This window comes from Balaenoptera physalus (genome assembly GCF_965194825.1).
Source record: "Balaenoptera physalus genome assembly, chromosome: 2".
Classification (NCBI taxonomy): Eukaryota; Metazoa; Chordata; class Mammalia; order Artiodactyla; family Balaenopteridae; genus Balaenoptera; species Balaenoptera physalus.
Window position 1 is genome coordinate 15661160 of NC_138883.1, and position 12202 is coordinate 15673361.

Genomic DNA, 12202 nt, shown 5'->3' on the forward strand with positions numbered 1-12202 from the left:
TAATTCTCTGTCGGGGGGGGGGGGTGCTGTCCTGTGCGCTGTAGGATGTTTAGCAGCACCCCTGGCCTCTATGCACTGCATGCCAGTAGCAACCCACCCACTCCACCCCTGGTTGTGACAAAAAATGTCTCCAGCTGTTGCCAAAGTTCCCCTGAGAGGCAAAAATCGCCCGCGCGCACACACACACACACACACATACACAGCTGCCCCCGACCTCTGCTGTAATGGAAAAAGTACTGGCTTTGGAGTTAGATATGTGGAACTTAATTGTGAGTTTTTTGCCACATTTAGTTCCTAAATTTCTTTTTTTTTTTAAATTAATTAATTAATTAATTAATTTTTGGCTGCGCTGGGTCTTCGTTGCTGTGTGTGGGCTTTCTCCAGTTGCAGCGAGTGGAGGCTACTCTTTGTTGCGGTGCATGGACTTCTCATTGCGGTGGCATGTCTTGTTGCGGAGCACGAGCTCTAGGCGCACTGGCTTCAGTAGTTGCAGCAGGCGGGCCTCAGCAGTTGCAGCACGCAGGCTCAGTAGTTGTGGCTCACAGGCTCTAGAGCGCAAACTCAGTAGTTATGGTGCATGGGCTTAGTTGCTTCATGGCACGTGGGATTTTCCCGGACCAGGGCACGAACCTGTGTCGCCTGCATTGGCAGGCGGATTCCCAACCACTGCGCCACCAGGGAAGTCCCCACATTTTTAAAAAAACAATATTTTTCATTTAAAAAATAAACAGCAATTCCTTAACATCATCAAGTATCCAGATACTGTTCAGATTTCCTCAGTCATCTCATAAAAGGTTTTGTATAGTTGGTTTGTTTGAATCAGGACCCAAACAAGGCCCATATGTTGCATTTGTCTAGTATGTCTCTTCAGACTTTCTTTTTTTTTTTTTTTTTTTTTAGTTTTACAAGAGATAGACAGTTCCTAAATTTCTTTAATTAGTTTCCAAACCTCTCCAAGCCTCAAGCCCCTCTTTTCTAAGATGTAAGAGATGCTACTAACTTTGTAGTTGTAAGGATTAACACATACAGTGCCTGGCAAAATGAGATGTTCAGAAAATAAAAGTTTTCTCTCTTCTAAGACTTTTGTCTCGGAAGAACTTGAGTATCAGGAAATTCAGGCATAAGGGAGTAAGTCAGGAACACTATGAAAAGGAAAGGGGAATAAGCCAGAAATTCATCTGAACTCCTGATTCTCCAAGACTCTAGGGAAAGGAGAAAATGAGATTCAAAATCTGAGAAATGTGGAAGTGTGTGTGATGGTTCTGTGGCCCCCAACAGCAGAAGTCATTTAGAAGGGTGCAGGGGTAGAGAGTCAGGTGTTACCCAGAGAACAAAAACACTCTTGCCTACCTACTCATTAATGCTTGAAATCCCTGTCTAAAAACATGAAGCCTTTCATTCCACTACTAGCATCTGGAAAATATCTTGCATATAATAGGCCTCCAGTAAGCATTTGTTAGATTGAATTAGAACCAGAACATAAAGGGCACACGCCCCTGGGAGAAGCAACACAGTGACTTGACTCACACAGAGGTGATGCCAGCTTCTCTTGTGAAAGTAGATTTTGGGTATCAAAGGTAAATTTTAGTTTCAGATAGGAAAGGGGCTCCACGATTAAGCGAGGACAGCAAAGTGGGAGAGGGTTCTGAAGACTATATTGCTTGCTATCCAACTTCAACTGAAGCCATCCTCATTTCATTATTTTTCTTTTAAGTATTTTATTCCAATTCTTTCAAGAAGTGGACAATAGGGTCTTTTTCTCTCCAATTTTAGCAGAGAACATATTATCATAAGTGCAATTTAATTTGTCCTTGGCCTTCACTCTATGTGTATAAAGAAGAGAGGGAAGATCCTTTCTGGTTGCTGTTCCCAGGAGATAACGCATGATCGTAGGCAGATGCATGCAGCTAATATGGGCTTATTGTAGATTTAGCTTCCAGGAACACGCTTCCACTGGGGAATCACCACCAGCTGCAATTGTCTTGGAGAATAGACATTCCTGAAGACCTTTTGTTGAGTATTGAAACATGAATTTCTCATTGTTAAGAAATTATTCCAATGGTACATTTTTGTTATTGATATCTGGAAGCTTGTATATCTGTATTTTGGAAGGAAAACAATTTTCTCCCTTAATGCATTGCTATGTTTACTTTTATTATTGAGTTTCTTCTTTTTGTCTTAGCTTGTCAGCTCAAAACTAAGACTTGTGCTCAGTTGCAATAACTATGCATAGCCTATTTTTCTATTTATCTCTTTAATTCCCTTTATTAGGCAGGTGGCTTTTATTCTGCTACTCTTATTTAATGGTTTAATCAAGCCTATTTTTTTAAGCATGTTAAACATGAGGTTTATTTTAAGTACGAGTCCACTATGTGTTATACTGACAGCAGATACAGGGCCAGAAGAAGTTTGTAAATATTCATATATGTGTAAAAAAGACTGCAACTTACACATACTTTCTTTACTTGATTGAAAGACTTCTTATGGTACATAAAATGCTTTCTGTAGTTGATCTCAGCTTTGTTCACACTGAAGTGAGTTGTATCCAGGTTTTCTAAGCTCAAGACTGCTCAATTGCTGCTGCCGCCGCCACCGTTGGTTTGTTTTCTTTCAGGATCAAGGTGGATACTTTCATATAAAATCTTGTTTTTAATTCCTTCTCTGGCAAGTCTTTCCTGGATTCTTAGCTTTGCATAATTATACCTACAATGGAACCAGCATCCTAAAGTCACCAAGATAAATCCTCCTACTCCAACATGATCTTCTAATTCTACTGGTTAACAAAAAATGTCCAAAGCCAGCCTCAACAGATCCTAATGAACCGTATAATATTGAATCCCGTGCATAGGGAATGTTTTCAACATCTAAAATTCCTAGGAGCTTAAACGGCTTCGCCTTCCCCAGCTCCCCAGGCTCCAGCACAGCCGCCATGGGGACGGTCGGCGCCTTTGCCCCTAATCAAGCCTGTTTTTAATTAGATGAGTTTGAAGCCCTTTGGAAATGGGGATATAAATAAAATAAACTATGTATTATTACATACCATAATATATAGCCTAATACATAAACTATATAGTTCATTTATTCTATTTTATTATATATTATTTTAAAACATATTATATTATTACATTTACATTTAATCTATATCTTTATAGACTACCATTACTTGCATAATTCAGAGGATTCCTGGAATTTATATTTGTCTGCTTGGCCATGCTCAATATCATCAATGAAAATTATCCAGTAACTGCAGTGAAAGCACCAAGAGGTAAAGGCCAAGATAATCTTTTCTCATTCAATGGCTAATTATGAACATATTTTCATCTTTAAAGTCCCTGAAGGACAAAAATGAAGGACTTTTTTTAGGGAATATTTTTTAAGGTGTACCTATCAGGGCAGAGAAAAGAAATTAAATGATGAATGTGCCCTGTATGTTGGCCACAGTCTCAAAACAAAATCCCTTAGGTTTTGGTGGAAATTTGAACTATTGACTATTTCTCAGTCATTCTCCAATCAAAATACTGTAGCTATTCATTCATCTAATAAGTAAATGAGAAAATGGAACTTCAGAGCTTGGCGGTATTAGCATGTTATGAAGTAATGGATTAATTTGCTCTTTGTCACTAGAGGGGGCTTTAGGAAAGTTTTAAGCTGCCTCTCTATGAGGAAGACAATCAAGCAATAGGAGGCAATATTAACTTACACATCTTACTCAAGGAGTGTAAGGAGTGAAAAGCATTTTGAAACGTGACTTCAAGGTAGAGCTTCTCCAATAATAGTTAGTGACATATATACCGAGTTCTTTCTTGAGCACAGGAAGAAATTACTGTATTATCTGAAGGCCCTTCATGAATAAAAAATCTTCATCATTGTCAACCTATAACTTGATTTTTCTTAATTTTATTGTTAAAGCTGGAGAGAACAGTAATGACCATAATTCTCTATAAAGCAACATGTGCTTAACAGATAGAAAAAAAGGACAGATAGACAAAAAAAGAGTGATAATAGGATAAACTGATCCCAAATGACCATTTTGAGTTCTCATAAGAAAAAGAACTCTGATATCTGTACACAAATATCATCTTGTCCATAGAAATTTATCAGAGCTGTAACACCACAGAGTTCACTGCACTTTTTACACTCCATTCCACACTTTATTTTCATTTTTCCTATATTTTAAAAGAGCACAAAATTATGACTCTGGAGGTAGCTTAGCTGGCTTCTCGTTACTAAGAAAAGAATCACTCATATCGTGACCCTTTGGAAAGGCTGCCAGAATTGCAGATATTAAGCCGGCTAGTAACTGTGATAGTCCTCCAGAGCTCCAATTTCTCCCCAGCTGTGTTCCTTAAATCTTTTTGTCCAATTAAGAGAAGAAGTCTCTGTGAACAGAACTTAAACATTCTATGGTTACTAAGTAACCTGTCCCTATAGCTTAAGAAGAGCACTGTATCTATTTTTCCACTGCCAATCAGTTGCCCACAATATATCTGGGTGGAGGCTCAGACTGAAGTTTTGATCATCTCCACCTAATGCATTCTCTGTTTACAAGTGGCTTCACCATTAAAAAGAAAGTGAAGCAAAAAACATAACCGAGCTGTTAGTTTATCCTGATATTATTTCTTTCAGTTAAAAAAATAGAGTTTGGAGTTTTAACGATTAGTGGATTTCTGGGAAGTTGCAATAAAGCTCCTATAGGTGCATCTATGAATCGCAAATAGCCTCATAAAATCAGTTAAAAAAAAAAACTGAGTTTGTAAGCCACCAATGAAAACCATCCTTTTTTAATGCCCTATCTAGTTTTCCTAAGGGATTCAGTCTCCACTCCAGACAAAATGAAGGACAGAAATGAAGGACATTCGGGAATATTTAAATTTAGATTGCATTAATTATTTCTTTATAATCTTGAGCAAATAAGCTTAGACAATGGAGATGGGGATGGGTTACTGACCCCGTCAGACACGCTCAATCTCTGACTTGATTGGCTGAAATGTAAGGTTTCTCTTACGTTCTTTGAGTCCTTCCATTTCCTGCTCTGCAAACGACTGTTCAGTGTTCATTGTGTTTCGTGTTTTAAAACAAAAATCGAAATTCTCCAACATTATGAAAATATGTAATGAAAACAGCTTCTTGTTATGTAACATTGTGTCCACTGAAGTTTATACCCATAGGCAACTTTAAAGAAAAACATTATGAGTCAAGAAATGAATACAGGAGACCTTTCCCACAGTGAAGCCACAGTCTAGAAACTTTGGTCATGGGCTGGGCACAGAAAGATTTCCTCTGTTGTAAAGATTTCCTTTACAACATGCAGAGTGGATCCTTACATAAGATAACTGGACATATAAGGTAGAATAAGTGATGCACTGAGTCATTAATTTACTTTCTAAACAAGGCTGGCAGTAGACAAATATTTTTCCTTGTATGTCAGAGAATGGGGGGGCTGGAAGGATGCCAGTAATCACCAAGCCAAAAGCTTCATCTTGCAGAAAAGACTGCTAGAGCCCAGAGCACCTAATTAGCCCACGCAACTCAGCTTTCTGACTCCGGATTTAGTGCTCATTCTACTAAATCAAGAAACAGGCAGATAACCAGACAATTATCTCAGTGACATTTCATTATGTATGTTTGCTCTTTTCTGCATGTACTACCTAAAACAACAGAAAATTTCTTTTATTGTGCAATCATGAACACATAAATGGAAAAGGTAAATGAGAATTTGCTTAAGTCCTTTGTCTTGGGCAAACCTGTACTTAAGCTGTCTGAGAGAAATGCAAATATGTATATTATAAAGTCATACATTTTTCTAAAATACCAGCATATATGATTCTTCCAAAATGAAAGTGAGCCCAGTTGAGCCCAGTTTTCTCCTACCCTGGAGAAGTTTACTTTACCATAATCCGGAGATAATCTGTCATTCACATGGAGTTTAGGATCATTTTTCATTGGAGAATTAACCCCTCAGAAAGGGTAGCTTTCCTTTTGCAAGGATGGCGGAAGAGACTAACATTCATGACTCTCCCTATAAACTAAAAACTGCCATACATTATTTCAACTAATATTAATGAGCACCTACTATGTGCAAGGCCCGTGCTCTTCAGCTCACATTTCCCCCCTTAGAACCTACAGGACACAACCCTACCTTCTCCAGGTCATTTGCAACCCCTTCAGTGATCCTCTGGGTTTTACCTGCTTTGAACAGAATCACTGAAAGCTGGACATCTACAGGGCTATTATAAAGTGTCAGGTAACATAGAATAGCCATTAAATGTGTGTTGCAATCTACTTACTTTTGAGTCCTGGGTCTGCTGTTTCTTGGCTCTGCAACCTTGACCAAGGGCTGCATGTCTTCATCTGCAAAATAACAATAATAGTGTCTACTTCATGTGATTGTTGTGAGAATGACGCAAGATAATATAATAGCCTTCCACAGTGCCTGGGTGCCATAATTTAGGTTCCCCCAGAAGCAGACCCTGAGGCATATATTCAAGTGCAGGTAGTTTATTTAGGAGGTCATCCAGTAAACACCAGTAGGGGGGTACATAAGTGACACAGAGAAGGGAAGGAAGCCATAAAGAGATGCTATCAAGCAAGTGGACGAGGAACTCTGTGAAACAGTACAGAACACCTCGGGGTTATTCTCCCCGAAGGTCGGGGAGCTGGGGTATTTATCCATCACCTACTGTCAGTCTTTGTCTAAGGGCTACTGGGGGTGGGTGGTTAATTCCCCATGGGCGGGTAAGGTGGGTTTCAGTATTCAGAGAAAGCTCTGGGCAATAAGGGGCAGGTGCTGACTGTTGAAGTTGGGATTGGCGCGCAAGGAAGTGGCAAGAGCTGAGGACTGACAGTAGCCATTCAACACACATTTACTCTTTTTGTGTTTAAATGTTCTTATTATTAAGTGACTTATTACATTCTTTTCAAATTGAATATGCATGGCACAAAGAAGGCATTTGTTATGGACACCTGTTATTTGTGTCTGCCCAGCATCCTTTCCCTTTTCTTCCCATGGGAAATGCATCCCTTGTCCTTTGGGTGATACTGTCTTGATCTTCTCTCCTTTCCAGGCCCCTCTCTTCTCCTGCCCATCTGTTATCACAGGAAGGGGGAACGAGACCCTGGCCTGGCTGGAATATATCCAGCCAGCTAGCTTCAGGGATTGGTTCAAAGGTGGGTGTGGAACCCTCGTCAGCATCCCATCTGATCAGTGTCCTCGCTAGGACTTAGCTGCTAGAGCTGTTGGTACTGATTCTTTCTGCTGGGTCTGCTCAGCTGGGTAGAGTTCTGGGCTGCTGACAGCTATGTTGCTTCATTTGGAAAGCATGTGTAACAGATAAAGAGATAGAGAAGGGTGGTATGGGGGGGAGAGAGAGAGAGAGAGAGAGAGAGAGAGAGACTTTGAAGACATCATTTGAGCCCCCAAATACAGCTCTGGTTGAAGTATTGAATATTTGAACTGGCCTTCAAGTTATATGAGCCAATAAATTCTTTGCCGTCACTTGCAATGAGTGAGTCCTAACAGAGCATTTAATACGTATTTGTAGCATTTCGTGCTCTAAAATGCTAAGACTTATCTTTTAATACGTCACGTTAAGTGTAAATTCCCAAGTAACTGTGAAAGCTGCTTAGCAAGATGTTGGAGACAGGTGTGTACTGACAGTATCTTTATATTCCAGAAAATTCTTCCCCTCATTTGAGGTTTTAGCATTTCATGTCTCAGTCACATCATTAACTAACTTTTAAAAAAAATAAATTTATTTATTATTATTTTTTTATTTTTGGCTGTGTTGGTTCTTCACTGCGCGTGGGCTTTCTCTAGTTGCTGTGAGCGGGGGCTACTCTTCGTTGCATGCTTCAGGCTTCGTTGCGTGCGCAGGCTTCTCAGTGTCGTGGCTTCTCTTGTTGCAGAGCGCAGGCTCTAGGCGTGCAGGCTTCAGTAGTTGTAGCACGTGGGCTCAGTAGTTGTGGCTTGTGGGCTCTAGAGCACAGGCTCAGTAGTAGTGGCGCAGGGGCTTAGTTGCTCCGTGGCATGTGGGATCTTCCCGGGCCAGGGCTCGAACCTGTGTCCCTTGCATTGGCAGGCAGATTCTTAACCACTGCACCACCAGGGAAGCCCCATTAACCAACTTTGAATTGCCCCAGGAGAAAGTTATTTCACTCCTGAGCACATCAAGAAGAAAGTCTCAGTTTGAGACTAGTGTGGTTTTAGCTCCTCTCACCTTTGCTAATCTCTCTTTCTAACAAGTACTGAAGCTCTAGCTCAGGCCATAGCATTTGAGGGAATCGTTTTTTTGCCTTTGTTGTGCTTATTTATGGCAATTACTACCATCCTTTCAATTATAATTGAGGTATTAGTTTTCTTTAAAAATGTTTAACTTAAAAAGTGAGTAAATTCAAAGGAAAACTATAAAGTAAGTAATAGTATGATGGTGTAACAATATGGCAAAAGTCGTGGGTGGCATTTAAGACTGAAGTTTGGGAATTTGAGGGAAGCATTGGCTTATTATAATGTATCCCTGCTTCCACAGGGAAAAGAGAAAGGCTAGATAGACAAGGATCCATTCAGATTTGCGTAGGCTAATTCTCTGATGCGATTTTGATTAAAGGACACAATTGGCTTATTGGGGAGTTTCAACTCATTTGGGGGTAAAAACATAGAAGAATTTTTTTTTTTCCAGTCACTGTTTTCACCTGTGCTCTAATGAAGTCCCTTCCCCACTGGGTCACAGGGGCTCTTAAAGACACTTTGGCCTGATTCTTTAGCTTTTTGTCATTTTTGGTAATTAAAAGCACACTCAGTTTTTAAGACTCAGTTCTGCTTTTGAAATAAATTGTAACCTTTTGTCAGATCTAAGGCTCTTCTCTTCCCCTTTCCCAGAACTGGCTAGACTGGGGGCTCCAGGGGCTGGTACTGGAGGTGCACTTGCTATGAGTGAGTTCTAGAAGAGCATCTAATACATATTTATAGCATTTTGTGCTCACAATACTATCAGCTTTTATACACCCATTCTCCCTACCTCCTTGTCCTGGTTCCTTTGATACTGAGGTGGAGAGGCAGAAGGAATGTCTTTATTTCTCTCTTCTTGCATGGCTGTCTCTGTTCTTCTAGCTCTTCGTCTAAGAGCTCAATGTGAAGGAGTAGTGGCTCCAACATACCTTTTAATTTTTTTGGCCACACCGTGTGGCTTATGGGATTTTAATTCCCCAACCAGGGACTGGACCCGGGCCCTCGGTAGTAAAAGCACGCGTCCTAACCAATGGACCTCCAGGGAATTACCTCCAATATGCCCTTCTGACAGCATTTCAGTCCCAAGCAACTTCCTCAGATGCTGGTAATATGCTGCAATACTTGACTCCAAATGAATCCCATCTGGCTGCGTCCTTCCCCACTGATTCACTGCACCTGCCTGTTTGGCCCCTGCTGTAGCAATCCCCAGCCAGACTACAGACTCCGGTTGCATGGACTTGCAGGTGCGTGTGGGATCCTTTTCTGTATTTGGGGGGAACTAGAACTATGGGAGAAGTGCATGCCCCTGTCTGTCTGACTACCCTCCATCCTGCCTTGTCTCCTTAATTCATTCCCTTCTGCCTGGATCACAGGGACAGGTGAGCAGATTCGCTGGCTAACAGACATTTAACAAGAGAGTGGAATCAGAATACCCCTTTCTTTTCTTTTCTTTTTATTTTTTAAACATCTTTATTGGAGTATAATTGCTTCACAATGGTGTGTTAGTTTCTGCTGTATAACAAAGTGAATCAGCTATACATATACATATATCCCCGTATTTCCTCCCTCTTGCATCTCCCTCCCACCCCTCTAGGTGGTCACAAAGCACCGAGCTGATCTCCCTGTGCTATGCGGCTGCTTTCCACTAGCTATCTATTTTACATTCGGTAGTGTATATATGTCAATGCTACTCTCTCACTTCGTCCCAGCTCACCCTTCCCCCTCCCCGTGTCCTCAAGTCCATTCTGTACGTCTGCATCTTTACAGAATACCCTTTCTGTAGGCACCTATGAATTCACCAATGAATGATTCTCTTGGGATCTGCCTCCCTTGGTTTCCAGTAGTGGGAGCGGGGGAGCGGGGTGTGGGAGCAGCTTTTCCTTTCCTGACGACAAAGAAGAGAGACAGGGAATGGCTTCTCCTTATAAGAAATGCCCTCCACCAAAAGGTGACTTCTTTTTTCTCCAATCAGCCTCACATTTTCTTGTTGGTGGATGTAGTATGCTGAATGATGACCACTCAGAGATATCAGGTCCTAATCCCTGGATCCTATAAATGTTATTTTATAAGGAAAAAGGGTCTTTGCAGAAATGAGATGAGGAGATTCACTTGGATTATCTGGGTCAGGGGTCCCCAATCCCTGGGCCTCGGACAGTTAATGTTAACGGGCCGCACGGCAGGAGGTGAGCAGGGGGCAAGTGAACTAAGCTTCACCTGCGACCCCCCATTGCTCACATTACGGCCTAAACCATCGCCCGGCCCCCCACCACCCCGTTCGTGGAAAAATTGTCTTCCACAAAACCGGTCCCTAGTGCCAAAAACGTTGGGGACTGCTGATCCGGGTGGTCCCTAAATACAATCACAAGTATCCTTATAGGAGGAAGGCAGAGGGAGATCACTCAGACGGTAAAAGAGAAGATGATGTAAAGATAGAAGCAGAGATTGGAGGGATGCAGTCACAAGCCAAGGAATGCCAGCAGCCACCAGAGGCCAGAAGAGGCAAGGAATGGATTCTCCCCTAGAACCTCCAGAGGTAGTGAGACTCTGCTTTCGGCCCAGTAATACTGATTTCAGACTTCTAGCCTCCAGAGCTGTGAGAGAATAAACTTTTGTTGTTTTAAACTACCCAGACTGTGGAAATTTGTTATAGCAGCCCTAGGAAATTAATATAGTGGGATAGGACACTCTTTGCTGAAATGATGCCTCTCACTGACTGTCATCAAGACAGGCATTTCTCAGAAGTAACAATGTGGGGACCTGTAACTTTTTGTTCTGATTTTGGGTCTTTTGTTCTGGGTATAGGGAGCCCAGGAAAGAAATTCCACTAAGCACTTAACACCATCCTGTTCCAAAAAAGAACATCACCATTAACTCCCAGCATGGTCATTTAAATTTTTTTGTTGTTGTTGTTGCTTTTCCAGGCGATTGAGAATGTTGGTTTTCATTTATATATGACAAACAGAAGATTCTCTCACAAATTATAACAGAAACAACTATTTGATCCCAAATAGTCGATTTTCCCTTATATAATAATAGGACTCCCAAGTTTTAGCTGGGCCATGTGGAATTGAACTACAATTCTCATCCTCCTTTGTAAGTAGGAGGATGACAAAAATTTGGTTAGTGTGTAAAGTAGAAGAGATGCATGCAACACTAGGGCTGTGTCCTTAAAGCAGAGAATGTGCCTTTCTTTTTCCCTTTGCTCCTTTCCAGTGGCTGGAATGTGGATGTGATGGCAGGACCTGGAGCAGCCATCTCAGACCATGAAGTGGCCCTGGGAATGAAGGCAATGCTCAGCATAGAAACAAGCTAGAAGGAGCATGAGTCCCTGACACAGTGGCGTTTCATACCAATCCTGGAGTCAGACTTTCATAACAGAAAAAACTAAACTTTGGCGTTTTCTCTTACCCACTGTTATATGTAATCCTAGCCAAACATAATTAGAATTTTTGTAGACTTCAAACTACACTATGGAAATGGATTCTCCTAGAAAGTAACTTTTTTGACCCCTTGGAATAGTCAATCAATTCGAAATGTCTACCTGGATTAGACTGAAATTATAACAGTATTTTTACTGTTATATATATGGGTATTTTCATTATTTCTAATATGAGCAATTTGAGAACTGACTTGAAATAAACAAAACCCACATTCAAATTTTATATAAAGGTTGCCTTTTCCACACTGTATTCTCTGTTCTTGGTGTCATCCAGAATAATGGTTTTAACATCTCTAAAGATTTGGCTTATGATAGCATGGAAACATTATAGAATGAAGACATGAGATGGGAATCCTTGAGTTACATGGTATTAACTAGTCGTGTAAACTTGAACAAGACACCTCTCTGAGCCTCAGTTTCCTGACCTTTAAAATAAAAGAGTTAAAATACAATAAGTTTTGCTTCCAGTCCTTATTCCATGAAAAAAACGGGTATTTTTTAAGAGTATCATTTTCCTAGTGTTCTGACAAAGACCAAAT

At 40.8% G+C, this 12202-nt stretch overlaps 1 pseudogene across 1 annotated transcript; it reads right to left on the reverse strand.

Annotated features, from left to right (window-relative positions):
- Window positions 1–929: 929 nt before the first annotated feature.
- On the reverse strand, window positions 930–6285 carry LOC309654875 (cytochrome c oxidase assembly protein COX20, mitochondrial pseudogene; annotated as a pseudogene). Its single transcript has one exon. The product of its transcript is annotated as a cytochrome c oxidase assembly protein COX20, mitochondrial pseudogene (transcript).
- Between the last annotated feature and the right edge of the window lie 5917 nt (window positions 6286–12202).